The sequence below is a fragment of the Marmota flaviventris genome, chromosome 1 (genome assembly GCF_047511675.1).
Source record: "Marmota flaviventris isolate mMarFla1 chromosome 1, mMarFla1.hap1, whole genome shotgun sequence".
NCBI classification, from domain to species: domain Eukaryota; kingdom Metazoa; phylum Chordata; class Mammalia; order Rodentia; family Sciuridae; genus Marmota; species Marmota flaviventris.
Genome location: NC_092498.1, coordinates 151,727,005 through 151,739,611, shown reverse-complemented (window position 1 = coordinate 151,739,611; position 12,607 = coordinate 151,727,005). Strand labels below are relative to the sequence as shown.

The 12,607-nt window shown below is 37.1% G+C and overlaps 1 non-coding gene across 1 annotated transcript; it reads right to left on the bottom strand.

The window, feature by feature from the left end:
- Positions 1–3,561: 3,561 nt before the first annotated feature.
- On the bottom strand, positions 3,562–3,668 carry LOC114078859 (U6 spliceosomal RNA). Its single transcript, XR_003580409.1, has one exon. It is a non-coding gene; the product is annotated as a U6 spliceosomal RNA (small nuclear RNA).
- Positions 3,669–12,607: the final 8,939 nt, after the last annotated feature.

Here is a 12,607-nt window from a genome sequence, read left to right as displayed (position 1 = left end):
TATATTTGATTCATAACAACCACAGAATGACAGAATGTCAGGATTCCGAGGGTTCTTCATCAGGCACCTCACATGTGCAGCTACCTACTATGTGTGGTGTTGTGTACGTAATTTGAAACTTTGCAATTACATGCAGGGCAATAAGAGCCTTAAAGTGGCTACATGGGATCACGGATTTGGTGGATGGCAAAAGGAGATTCACCCGACCAACCATCTCCAGCTCCGTCTATACTCTTGTCCTCTCCATCTATGGTTCCTCTGTGCTAGAATCAGTTAGAATGGCACTGAGCTCACTTTCTGGATAACAAGCGTGCTTCCAAATATTCAAAAACGGGATTGGACAATGCATCTAAACCACTTCTCAACCTCCCTACTTTTATAACCAAAAGCTCTTGCTCAAGATGATGCTATGGGTTAGCAGAGAAGCTAGCATCCAGCATGGTATCGTCTGAGGGATGCTACAGGGCTTCACCAGCAATCTTAGAGCATTTCCTGTTGCTATAACAAAATATCAGAGATTGTGTAATTTATGAAGAGAAAAAGTTTATTTGACTCACTGTTCTGGAGCCTGGGGATTCAAAGAACAAGACACTGGTGACTCCTCAGCATGTAGTGAGAGGCTTGTGCTGCTTCACAAATGGTGGAAGGCATCTGATGGGGAGATGGAGCAAGTATATGTCAGCTCAGGCCTTTCCTCCTTTTCTCACAAGCCAGTCTCATCATGGGGCTCACCCTGAGGGGATTCTCTAATCCTTATCATCTCCCAAAGACCCCACGTCCAAATACCACCAACATATGAATTTGGAGATTAAGTTTCCAGCACATGAAATCTAGGAGACACATTCCAACCACAGTACCATCTAAGCAGAGCACATCCCAGTCCCTCTCTCCTCCTGTCCCATCAGGACATCCCAAATACAACATGCAAAAAAATCAGTTAATACCTGGGGATCACAGGACACTTTTGTTTTGTTTTATTTTGTTAGTTTTAGGAGTTGTCCTTATGCTCTGCTCTGAATGTTCATGTCTCTCCAAGTTCCCATATTGGATCCATAGACCCATAGTGATAGTGTTTGGAGGTGGGGCGGTTGGAGGTGATCAGGTTATGAGGATAGAACCTTTGTGAATGGGATTAGGGCCCTTATGAAAGAAGTACAAGAGGAAGTCCCTGCCCTTCTGCCATGTGAGGATCCAGCCAACACAGTCCGGTAGGAACAGGAAGTAAGTCCCAACCAGATGGCTCTGAATGTTCTGGAAGCTCCGTCTTGAACTTCCTAAGCTCCAGAACTGTGAGGATTAATTTTCTGTCATGTATTTAGCCACACAATCCATGTTATTTTGTTACAGCATGAGCTGAGATACCTTACTAAAATTCAAATATTCCTGGTGCGTTCAGAAAGGAGAAAGAGAATCTGTGACAAGGGAAATTACCAAAACCAAGCTTTATCTCTTGATAAACTTGCTTATGGCCATCTGTGCTCTTGTATATCTAAATAATACCAAAAATGTTATTCCAGTAGTCCACATCTTATACTATAATTTTAATTTTTACAGGAATAGCATGTACCCGTATTTCAGCTATGAGAATTGTGTTATAATGGTCTTGACACCACATTATGAGCATTTAGATAATTTTTATTGAGCACATACTATGTATACCTAGAGTTAAGCTTGGTACATGTGAATTAGCAACAAATAAGAAGTGTCTCCTCCTTCTGTCCTCAAAGAGTTCATAATAATGAAGGAGAATCTAAGTACCAAATCCACAATAGCAACTATAAAACAGTAATTATGAAATCATGAAATTTTTGAATCACAGTAGTTGCAAAATTGAAATCAGTGTTGTGAGGGAAAGTTTGCTGAGATAATAATAATAAAAACAATAACAGAGGAAAATATCATGCTAAGCGAAATAGGCCAATCCTACAAAACCAAAGGCCAATGTTTTCTCTAATGTGCGGATGCTAATTCACCATAAGTGGGGGGCGGGGGCACTAGGGAAGAAGAGTGTCACCTGAGATGAGGTAGAGGGAAGTGATGGGAGGGGAAGGGAAGGGATGTGGGGATAGGAAAGATAGTAGAATGAAACAGACATTATTACTGTATGTATATTTGTGACTGCATGACCAATATGATTCTGCAACATGTACACTCAGAAAAATGAGAAATTATATCCCATATATGTGTGATATATCAAAGCGCATAAATGCATTCTACTGTCATGAATAATGAATTAAGATGATTTTTTAAAAAAATTTAAATCCCCCCAAAAAAACAATAATAGAGAAAAGCCTACTTTTTTACTATAAATTGTATTATACACAGTAATTGGGTTCATTTTGACAAAAGTATACATGCATGGAATTTGATTTAATCCATTATTATTCTCCATCCCCCATCACTTTCCCTCTTCTCTCTCCCCCTATTCTCCTACTCTGCCCATCTTCCCTTGTTTGTTTGTTTTTGATTAGTATCTTGTATACACACACAAAGGTAAAATTCCCTGTGGTATATTCATATGTGCACATAGAATGATTTTGTTAAATTCATTCCATATTTCTTTCACTTTCCCATCCCTCTCCCCTCTTTTAATCTTCTCCTTCACTGATCTTCCCTATCTTTTTGGTATCCAGCCCCCAGCACATATAACTTTTCCCCTTACTTTGTGCTAGGTTCTGCGTATCAGAGAAAACATTCAACCCTTAATTTTCTGAATCTGGCTGATTTTGCCTAACATAGTATTCTCTATTTCCATCCACTTACCAGTAAATGCCAAAATTTTATTCTTCTTTATGGCTGAGTCAAACTCCATTGTGTATATATACCTCAAATTTTTTTAATATTTATTTTTAGTTGTCAGTGGAACTGGGCACCACAATTTCTTAATCCATACATCTATTGATGGACATCTGGGCTATTGTAAATAGTGCTTCTATAACCATTAATGTGATCATATCCCTGTCATGTGCTGATATTAGGTAATTTTGGATATTCACCGGGGAGTGGGATAGCTAGGTTATATAGTGACTCCATTTCTAGTTTTTTTGAGGAACCTCCATATTGCTTTAAAAAATGGCTGTACTAATTTGTCGTCCCACCAACAATGTATCAATATATGGTTTTTCCCGTATCCTCACCAGAATTTTTTATTATTTGTATTCTTGATAATTGTTATTCTGACTGGTGTGAGATGAAATCTTAGTGTACTTTTGATTGGCATTTTCCTGATTGCTAGAGATGTTGAACAGTTTTTCATATATTTGTTGGCCATTTGTGTTTCTTCTTCTTCTTTTTTGTTCAATGTTCTTACAGTTATATTTCATTTTTATTGGATCTACACATAATCCAAGTAAATATCACCATCTTGTACTCTAGGAATCCATCATAACCCTCAAGGGTTTAAATACATTGTAATGATCTAAGAGTCTCTCTGATTATCAGCCCTGACTGTCATGTTAAAAACAGATTAGAAACAAAACAACGTAGACAACCTTTAACCAGATTGGATAGCAATGCAAATAATAAATTTTCATTTTCAAATCATTTCTTAGAAAATTTTATAAAAATGTGGAATGTTTCACAAAATTGCATATCATCCTTGAGCAGGGGCCATGCTAATCTTCTCTGTATCGTTCCAATTTTAGTGTAAGTGCTGCCAAAGTGAGTACTTGTTTTCTTCATTTGAGAAGTTCCTGTTTATTTCTTTTGCCCATTTACTGATTGGGTTATTTGTGGGGTTTTGGGTGTTAAGTGCTTTGCATTCTCTGTATATTCTGGATATGAATCCCCTATCAGAAGAGCAGCTGGCAAGATTTTCTCCCATTTCTGTAGACTCTCTCTTCATGCTCTTAATCATTTCCTTTGCTGTTCGGAAGCTTTTTAATGGGATGCCACCCTAATAATTTATTCTTGTTTTTACTTCTTGAGCTTCAGGCATCTTGTTAAGGAAGTCAATGCCTGTACCCATAAGATAGAGTCTTGGCCCATTTTCTTCTAGCAGTTGTAAAGTGAGAAAGTACTACTTTTGACAGGGTGATTCTACATTGAGATTTCAAAGATAAGTCTAGACAAGACTTGTAATGAGCAGAGGGAAGACTTCTAGTCCTGCAGATGGCCTGAAAAGGTACCTTCCTGGAGGAGGTAAGTGACCCTCTCACACCCCAACCATCACTTAGCTGCACCCATCTTACTTGGTTCAACCAAAGTACATTGCTTTTGTATTTCTGTGGAATTCTGCAAACAATACTTTCTCCAAATGAAAAATAAAATTATAGGGTTATTTTTTCCTTTCCTCCACATTTTCAACAATTTTACCACTCTGTAAATTTGTTACAAATAAAATGTCTATAGCCAATCATGATGTAATTTAAATGGGCTATTGGGAGTATTTAAGAAAAGAAGTGAATTTGGTAAATAATTAGTCAAATAAAAATAAAAAATAATAATAATAATATCATTGAACAGCCAAAATTCAAACTCAGGAAGTGAGAGACAACTGAAAGGGATATGATGACAGAAATGGCATCAGGCCTCAGATGGTACAGCGTCAGGAGGGGTCATGGGCATTCATGCGCCAGTTCAGTTGGAGGGAAGCCTCCAAGAAAAGCTCACCACAAAATGCCAACAACACTCTAATGGACTTCATGGGCAACATGAAGGTGCCACTGATTGTGCCTTGAAGGGAAGAAACATGGGTGTTATGTTTGAGATTGTTATGGGCTTATAAATTACAAATATTCCTACCACCTGCATCAACCCTTCCTGGACTCTTCACCAATCTTTTAACTTGCATCCAATCTGGTGAAGCTCCAAAGTTCTCCCTGGGCAAATGGCAAACTGGGTGGTTCTTAGTTATGTTTTTTTTTTCTGTGCTTGCAGTCAGATATCAGTTGGAACTGCTGTCATCCATGCTTGTCCTAGCTAGATATGGAAGACAGCCACTCCATGGCATGCCATTTGTTTGGCTGTCGTCTGGAACTGAGCTGGGCTATCAACCCAGTGCCTACACATCTCCCCTCTAGTGTGGTGGGTCTCAGTGTGGTTAGACATCTTATATGGCAGCTGGCCTCCACCAGGGTCCTCTGGGTTTCTAGTTCTCAAACAATAAAATCCATTTTTCCATAAGAAGGAAATGACTCTAATTTTTTTTTTTAAATTGGTGGGTTAGAGTGAGAATGAATGCAATCCTTCATCAAATGAACAAGTCCTGTAAAGGATTAACTGTAGAATCAAACTATGTGTATTTTCTAGAAAGTACAAGACAACACACCCCACTCTAAGCTTTCAAAAACCTGAAGTAGGAAGCCCAAGATTCATATTCATATTAAGAGGAAAAATAGATAGCTCTGCCTACTTGTTTGATGAGAACAGCTTTTATGCATCAATAAAATGCTGGTTTGTCAACATTATGTGACATGCAGGCCCATAAAGAACAGTTGCTGAAAGTCTTTGCACATTCAGATTAAAATAAAACTGCTGAACAAAAGCTATATTATACATAGCCCTAAACTTGAATAGCTAGAGGGTGTTTTATATGAGTGTTTTTAGTGACACACACTGAGAATATACCTATCTCTGGTTCAGTGGTTATTGAAAAGGCAGAGGTTTTTATGAGCAAATGTATTTGAGCTGTGTGCATTCTCTAAGGGATTACTTTGTACTTTCAAGTGCACTGAATTCTCGTCTAGAAGCCAAAGGTATCTGGCAACAAACAATAAGCTAATCAGAAAGTAGGGACATGACTTAATGCTTTATTTTTAAAAACATAATTTCTGAACATGGAATCAAAACTACTTGGTGCAACCCAGGCCATTGGCAATATTTGGGGGATAGCATCACATAATCCCTGATTTTGGTTCACATCTCAGAAATTTAGAAAATCCTCAACTAAAATTGTTCTAGCCACAACATAAAAAAAATACAGCTTTGGGGCTGGGGTTGTGGCTCAGCAGTAGAGTGCTCGCCTAGCATGTGTGATGTCCTGGGTTTGATCCTCAGCACCATATTAAAATAAATGAATAAAATAAAGGGATTGTGTTCAACTACAACTTATGCATTCACATATATTCTGGAGAGCTACTGCTCTGGTTTGAGCAAAGGCTAATGGAAAAGGGTGGTGTGTGGATGGGGGTCTTTAGGCATTCCTGCTAAAAACATACAAAAATAATATATGTACAACATCACCCATTATCTACTCTAGAATCCTATATACTTTCTGCCCCATGGCCTCTTGTTTGCAGGACTGGTCCAAACATCAAGGAAAGAAAACTTCAGACCAATATTCCTGATAAACATAGCTGCAAAAGTTTTCAATAAAATTCTGGTAAACCACATACATATTAAAAAGATCATTCACCACAATCAAGTGGGATTCATCTGAGAATGCAAGCTTGGTTCAACATATGGTAATCAATAAACATAATTTATCACATCAATAGACTTAAAGACAAGAATCTCAATAGATGCAGAAAACAAATTTGACAAAATACAGCACCACTTCATGTTCAAAATCCTAGAAGAACTAGGGATAGTAGGAACATAACTCAACATTGTAAACGCTATGGATGTTAAAGTCAAGGGCAACATCTTTCTAAATTAAGAAAAATGGAAAGTATTCCCTCTAAAAACTAAAACAAGACAAGGGTGCCCTCTTTCATCACTTGTCTTCAACATAGTATTTCAAACTCTAGTTAGACAGAAGAAAGAAATTAAAGGGATGAATAGGAAAAAAAAGAATTCAAACTATCCTTATTTGCTGATGACATGATTCTATATGTAGAAGAAAGACCCAAATAACTCCACCAGAAAATTTCTAGAACTCATTAGTAAATTCAACAAGGTATCAGGATATAAAATAAACACCCATAAATCAACTATGTGTTCCTATATATCAGTGATGAATCAACTGAGGGAGAAATTCGGAAAACTATTCCATTAACAATAGCCTGGAAAAATATAAAATATTTGGGAATCAATCTAACAAAAGAGCTGAAAGACTTCTACAATAAAAACCACTGAAAACTAAAGAAAGAAACTGAAGAATACCTTGTAAGATTGAAAGATGGTCCATGCTCCTGGATAGGCAGAATTAATATTATCAAAAAAAGGCCATATTACCAAAAAGTGCTATATAGATTTAATGCAATTCCTATTAAAATTCCAGTGATGTTCTTCATAGAAAAATAAAAATAGTCATGAAATTCATTTGGAAAAGTAAGAGATCCAGAATAGACAAAGCAATCCTTAGCAAGAAAAGTGAATCAAGAGGCATCACAATACCAGGCCTTAAATTACACTACAGAGCTATAGTAACAAAAGTGGCATGGTGATGGCACCAACATAGACATGAAGAACAATGGTACAGAACAGAAGACACAGAGACAAACCCACACAAATACAGTTATATCATACTAGACAAAGGTGCCGTAAACATACATTGGAGAAGAGATAGCCTCTTCAACAAATGGTGCTGGGAAACCTGGAAATCCATATGTAATAAAATGGAATTAGACCTCTGTCCCTCACCCTGCCTAAGCCCTTGATCCAACTCAAAGTGGATCAAGGGCTTAGGCATTAGAACAGAGATGCTGTGCCTAGTAGAAGAAAAAGTAGGCCTAACTCTCCATCATATCAGCTTGGGAACCAAATTCCTCAATTTGATTCTTAAAGCACAAGAAGTAAAATCAATAATCAAAAAATGGAATGGTATCAAACTAAAAAGCTCCTTCACAGCAAAGGAAACAGTAGAATGAATTGTACATAACATAACTACAAGAACGAGAACTTGTACTGCATGAATGTATAATATGTCAAAATACATTCTACTGTCATGTATAACTAAAAAGAACAAATAAAAAAAGGAAGAGAAAAAAATTTCATCTCACGCTAGTTATAATTGTAATTATCAAGAGTAAAAATAATAATAAATGTTGGCGAGAATATGGGAAAAAGGGCACACTTATACATCATTGGTGGGAATGCAAATTATTCAAGCACTCTGGAAAGCAGTATGGAGATTCCTCAAAATTAAGAATGAAACTATCCTATGACCCAGGTGTCCTATACTTTAATATATATCCAAAAGATCTCAAATTGGTATACTATAGGGATGCAATCATGTCAATGTTTATAGCAACACAGTTCCCAATAACCAAGCTATAGAACAAATCTAGGTGCCCTTCAACAGATGAATGGATTAAAAAAATGTTATATATATATTACTCAGCCATTAAGAAGAATGAAATTATGGCATTTACCAGTACATGGATAAAACTAGAGGCCATCAGGCTAAGTGAAATAAACAAGGCCCAGAAAGTGGAAGGTCACGTGTTTTCTCTGATATGTGAAAGCGATACCAAAATAAGGGTTAAAAAATATCGGGGGGCAGGGGAGGAATTCCATCAAAATAGAAGAGGGATCAGTAAAGAAGAGAAAGAGGATCAGGAGACAGGGAAGAGGGTCCGGATAAGGGAAGAATGGTGGAATAAACCTGACCTAACTCTTCTATGTACATATATGCATATAGCATAGTGAAACACCTTCATGTACATTCACAAGGCACGAATTTTAAAACTGTGTACATACATCAGGAAGATCAGCAGAGTAGAGGGGAAGGAACAGGAGAGGGAGGAGGGAAGGGAAAGGGGAAGTACTGGGGATTGAATTAAAGCAAATTATATTCAATTCTTGTATAATTGTGTCAGAATGAACCTGATATTATACATAAGCAAAATGAACTAGTTAAAAATGGTCATCTGTGGGCAGGGCTTGTAGCTCAGTGGGACAGCACTTGCCTAGCACATGCAAGGTACTTGGTTTGATCCTCGGCACCACATTAAAGTAAGTAAGTAAGTAAGTAAGTAAATAAATAAATAAAGGTATTGTGTGTTCATCTATAACTAAAAATATATAGTTTTTTTAACAGTCATCTATGATTCAGGGAGCTTACCCTCACCAGACATTGAATCTATTAGTAACCTAATCTTAGATTCCCCAGACTCCTGAACTATAAGAAATAAATTTCTGTTTTTAATGAACCACCCAGTCCACAGTATTTTGTTATATAGCAGTTGAAATGGACCAAGACACCCTAATAGAGGAAAAATCATGCTGAGAACTGTTCTACCATCTTCCTAACTTGTCAAAGCCACTATAATATTGGTCCGGCACACAAATCACAGAAAAATGTGCCCACCCAAAGGGGCTTCAGGAGGAAACTGACCAAACTTAAAAGTAATAGAACGTTGAATTTATTTGCATGTAAGTCATGAAATTTACATTGTTGATTATACTTGGAATGTCTTTAAAATTGTGTAGGCTAGTGCACGGGACATAGACGGCCATAATCCTTCTGGATTTCATGTATTTTCCTACTTACTCTGATCTTGGAGAAACCAAGACTCTTCTCTGTCTCATAGGTTCTTGTTACAGGGTAGTTGACTATTTTGGTGTCTTCCAGTTCTAAAATTATATTGCAACATGAAGCAGAAAAAGACTAGCTTGGCTGTCAGAAGCAGCATCTTTTGCTGAAGCAGCTAAAAGCTCCGGAATAAAGCTTTACAAAAATACATTGTACATTAGCACAAGAAGCACACTGGCACAAACTAATTGATCCAATTTCATGAAAGATATCAGGATACTTTATTTTTATCCATCTCACCCATAAACATAATAACAAATACAACTGGGAAAATGAGCTGCAGACTCCAAGTAGGTAAAAATGGTATGGATAAAACTAATAGTTTGCAAGTATTTAATGTTCGTTGTCTCTTTAATCAACAATTGCATTCTTTTCTGCAGACTAATAATTTTCAAGTGTTTCAGATCATCTTTGACTAACAACTAATATCAACCTTTTAAAGTATTTTTTTCCCAGCTAAGAATTTTCAAGAATTTAGTATTCATTGTATACTTTAATCAACAAATCACACTCAATCCTCTTTTATGTACTGGTTACTCTGTGTGTTGAGAATAAATGCTTATTACATGTTTATATTCAGTGAGTCAAAATATTCAATCAACTCTCCCATGAATAATTTTATTTTTCTGCTTTTCATTTTTAAATTGTTAAACTGAAGATACAGCTAGGATGATTTAGAAACTCATTTTTTTTTATTTCTAATTTTGTGTTGGATTTTTATATAGTAACTTTTCTTCCCTGCTTGGTAGGGTTGCCCTGAGCCCCAGGGGAGACATTTGCAAGATCGGAGATTAAGAAGAGACAGAGGTGATCACATTTGAGGAATCCTAAGGCAGAGGCCCAAATAGACAAAATAGATTTTAGAGAAGCTGTCAACTGAAGGAGGAGGCAAGTGTTGGCCAAACTTCCGTATTTCTTCAAATAAACTATAGAGCTGAGATTTTATGTAAAATCTCCATGATTTGTAGAAGGGCAGAAAGTGGAGGATCATTCCAGAAATGGACCCAACAGATAACTGTTCTTAGCAATGTCAACCAGATTTTTATTTATTTCAAGTGTACAGCTCGCTCCACAAGAGGACTCTACAAGAGAGCACCAATGGTGGCAGTCAAATTGTCCTTCCAAGACAAAATTTTTAAATGGCATTATTTTCCTTCAAAGTCTGACACCACAGCAACTAATGATACTTATGTTTAAATAAATATCCAACTCAATAGAACTGCATGTCTTGCTTTTCCATTTTAGATCAAAGGCAGATTAGTATGTATTTATGGTCCTGTTATTTAACATCCCATAAATTAAATTTTAGAAGCAAATTATTTAGTAGAAATGAAACACTCTGGCATATAAAAAGAACCATATTTCATGTTCTGTTCTAAATGTGAAATAAAAAAATGCGGAACCACTAAGAATGTGACTGGATGATCAGAGCAGTGATGACCTTGAAGCAAATTTTGTAGAAATGACTAGTGGGATAAGGGACAAATGAAAGAAAATGTGACTCAGAAGCACCACCAGATGGCAGGAGAGGAGAAAGAATGCCAAACTTGACAAGATGATCAGCCAGCACGCAAGAGGGTGAAAATTTTTTTAAAATAAATATTTGTCCGTTAATCCACCAATTTAATATTTCCTCTTCTCCACCTGTTTTGAGGGCATATGCAATCTTCAACATTGTAAGTCAGGAATTCAGGACATCTTGCAAAACCATCATAGTGGAAACCTCACACATCTCTTAAGTGAAATTTGGCCTATGGAAAATACCACTAGGGAGCATACCTACTGGTCCTAGGGTCTTGCCTTCTTAGATCAGCCATTAACTGGCAGGAAGATTGGGAGCAAACCTCATGGCCTGCCACAGTCCCTTCCTTCCTTTCCTTTCCTTCCTTTCTTCCCTCCCTCCCTTCTTTCTTTCTTTCTCTTTCTTCTTTCTTTCTTCATCTCCCTCCCCTCCTCCTCCTCCTCCATTTTAATCAAAAGCACCAAATATTACCCAATACTCAAGAGCATATAATTCTGAAGAAAAACAAGGGCATCCTCTGAATACTCTTCTAACTTTTTCTTCTTTTGAGGCAATATTTAACAAGATCTGTGTGCATGATTTGTGAGCTGGTGGCACAATTGCAGGTCAGCCACGTTGCCCAGCACTAGAGAGGCCACTGCCTTACCACCTGTGCAGAGAGCATCCTCGACTGTGCCTTGAGCCTTGTAGACAGCTGTGTTCAGTGGCTCCTCCCTGTTGAAGAACAGGCCAAAGAATATAATGATCCACAGATTCTCTGACAGCTTTTAAAACAGCGTCAGATTGCAATTCCTTTACAATTTCCCTGAACAGGTCTTTTGGCCCCATAAGCATCTCTGTGTGTGTTTGCATGCATAAGATACAGTATGGATGTTACCTTGTTGTGTTGTGTTACTTGCACTCACAGTCAGAATTTCTGGGTTTAAATTCTTCTTTATCCCATACTCAGCTGTGTGGCTAAATATGTGTGGCTAAGGATTTCTTAATTCCTCTGTGTTTCAATTTTCTTGTCTATAAAATGAGGTTAACAATAATTTCTATCATAGAAAGTTGGGAGTAGCCATTCACAATATCTTCAAAAAAAATAAAATACTTGGGAATCAACCTAACAAAAGAGGTGAAAGACCTATACAATGAAAACTACAGAACCCTAAAGAGAGAAATAGAAGAAGATCTTAGAAGATGGAAAAATATACCTTGTTCATGGATAGGCAGAACTAACATCATCAAAATGGCGATATTACCAAAAGTTCTCTATAGGTTTAATGCAATGCCAATCAAAATCCCAACAGCATTTCTTGTAGAAATAGAGAAAGCAATCATGAAATTCATATGGAAAAATAAACGACCCAGAATAGCAAAAACAACTCTAAGCAGGAAGTGTGAATCAGGCGGTATAGCGATACCAGACTTCAAACTATACTACAGAGCAATAGTAACAAAAACAGCATGGTACTGGTACCAAAACAGGCGGGTGGACCAATGGTACAGAATAGAGGACACAGAAACCAATCCACAAAACTACAACTACCTTATATTTGATAAAGGGGCTAAAAGCATGCAATGGAGGAAGGATAGCATCTTCAACAAATGGTGCTGGGAAAACTGGAAATCCATATGCAACAAAATGAAACTGAATCCCTTTCTCTCGCCATGCACAAAAGTTA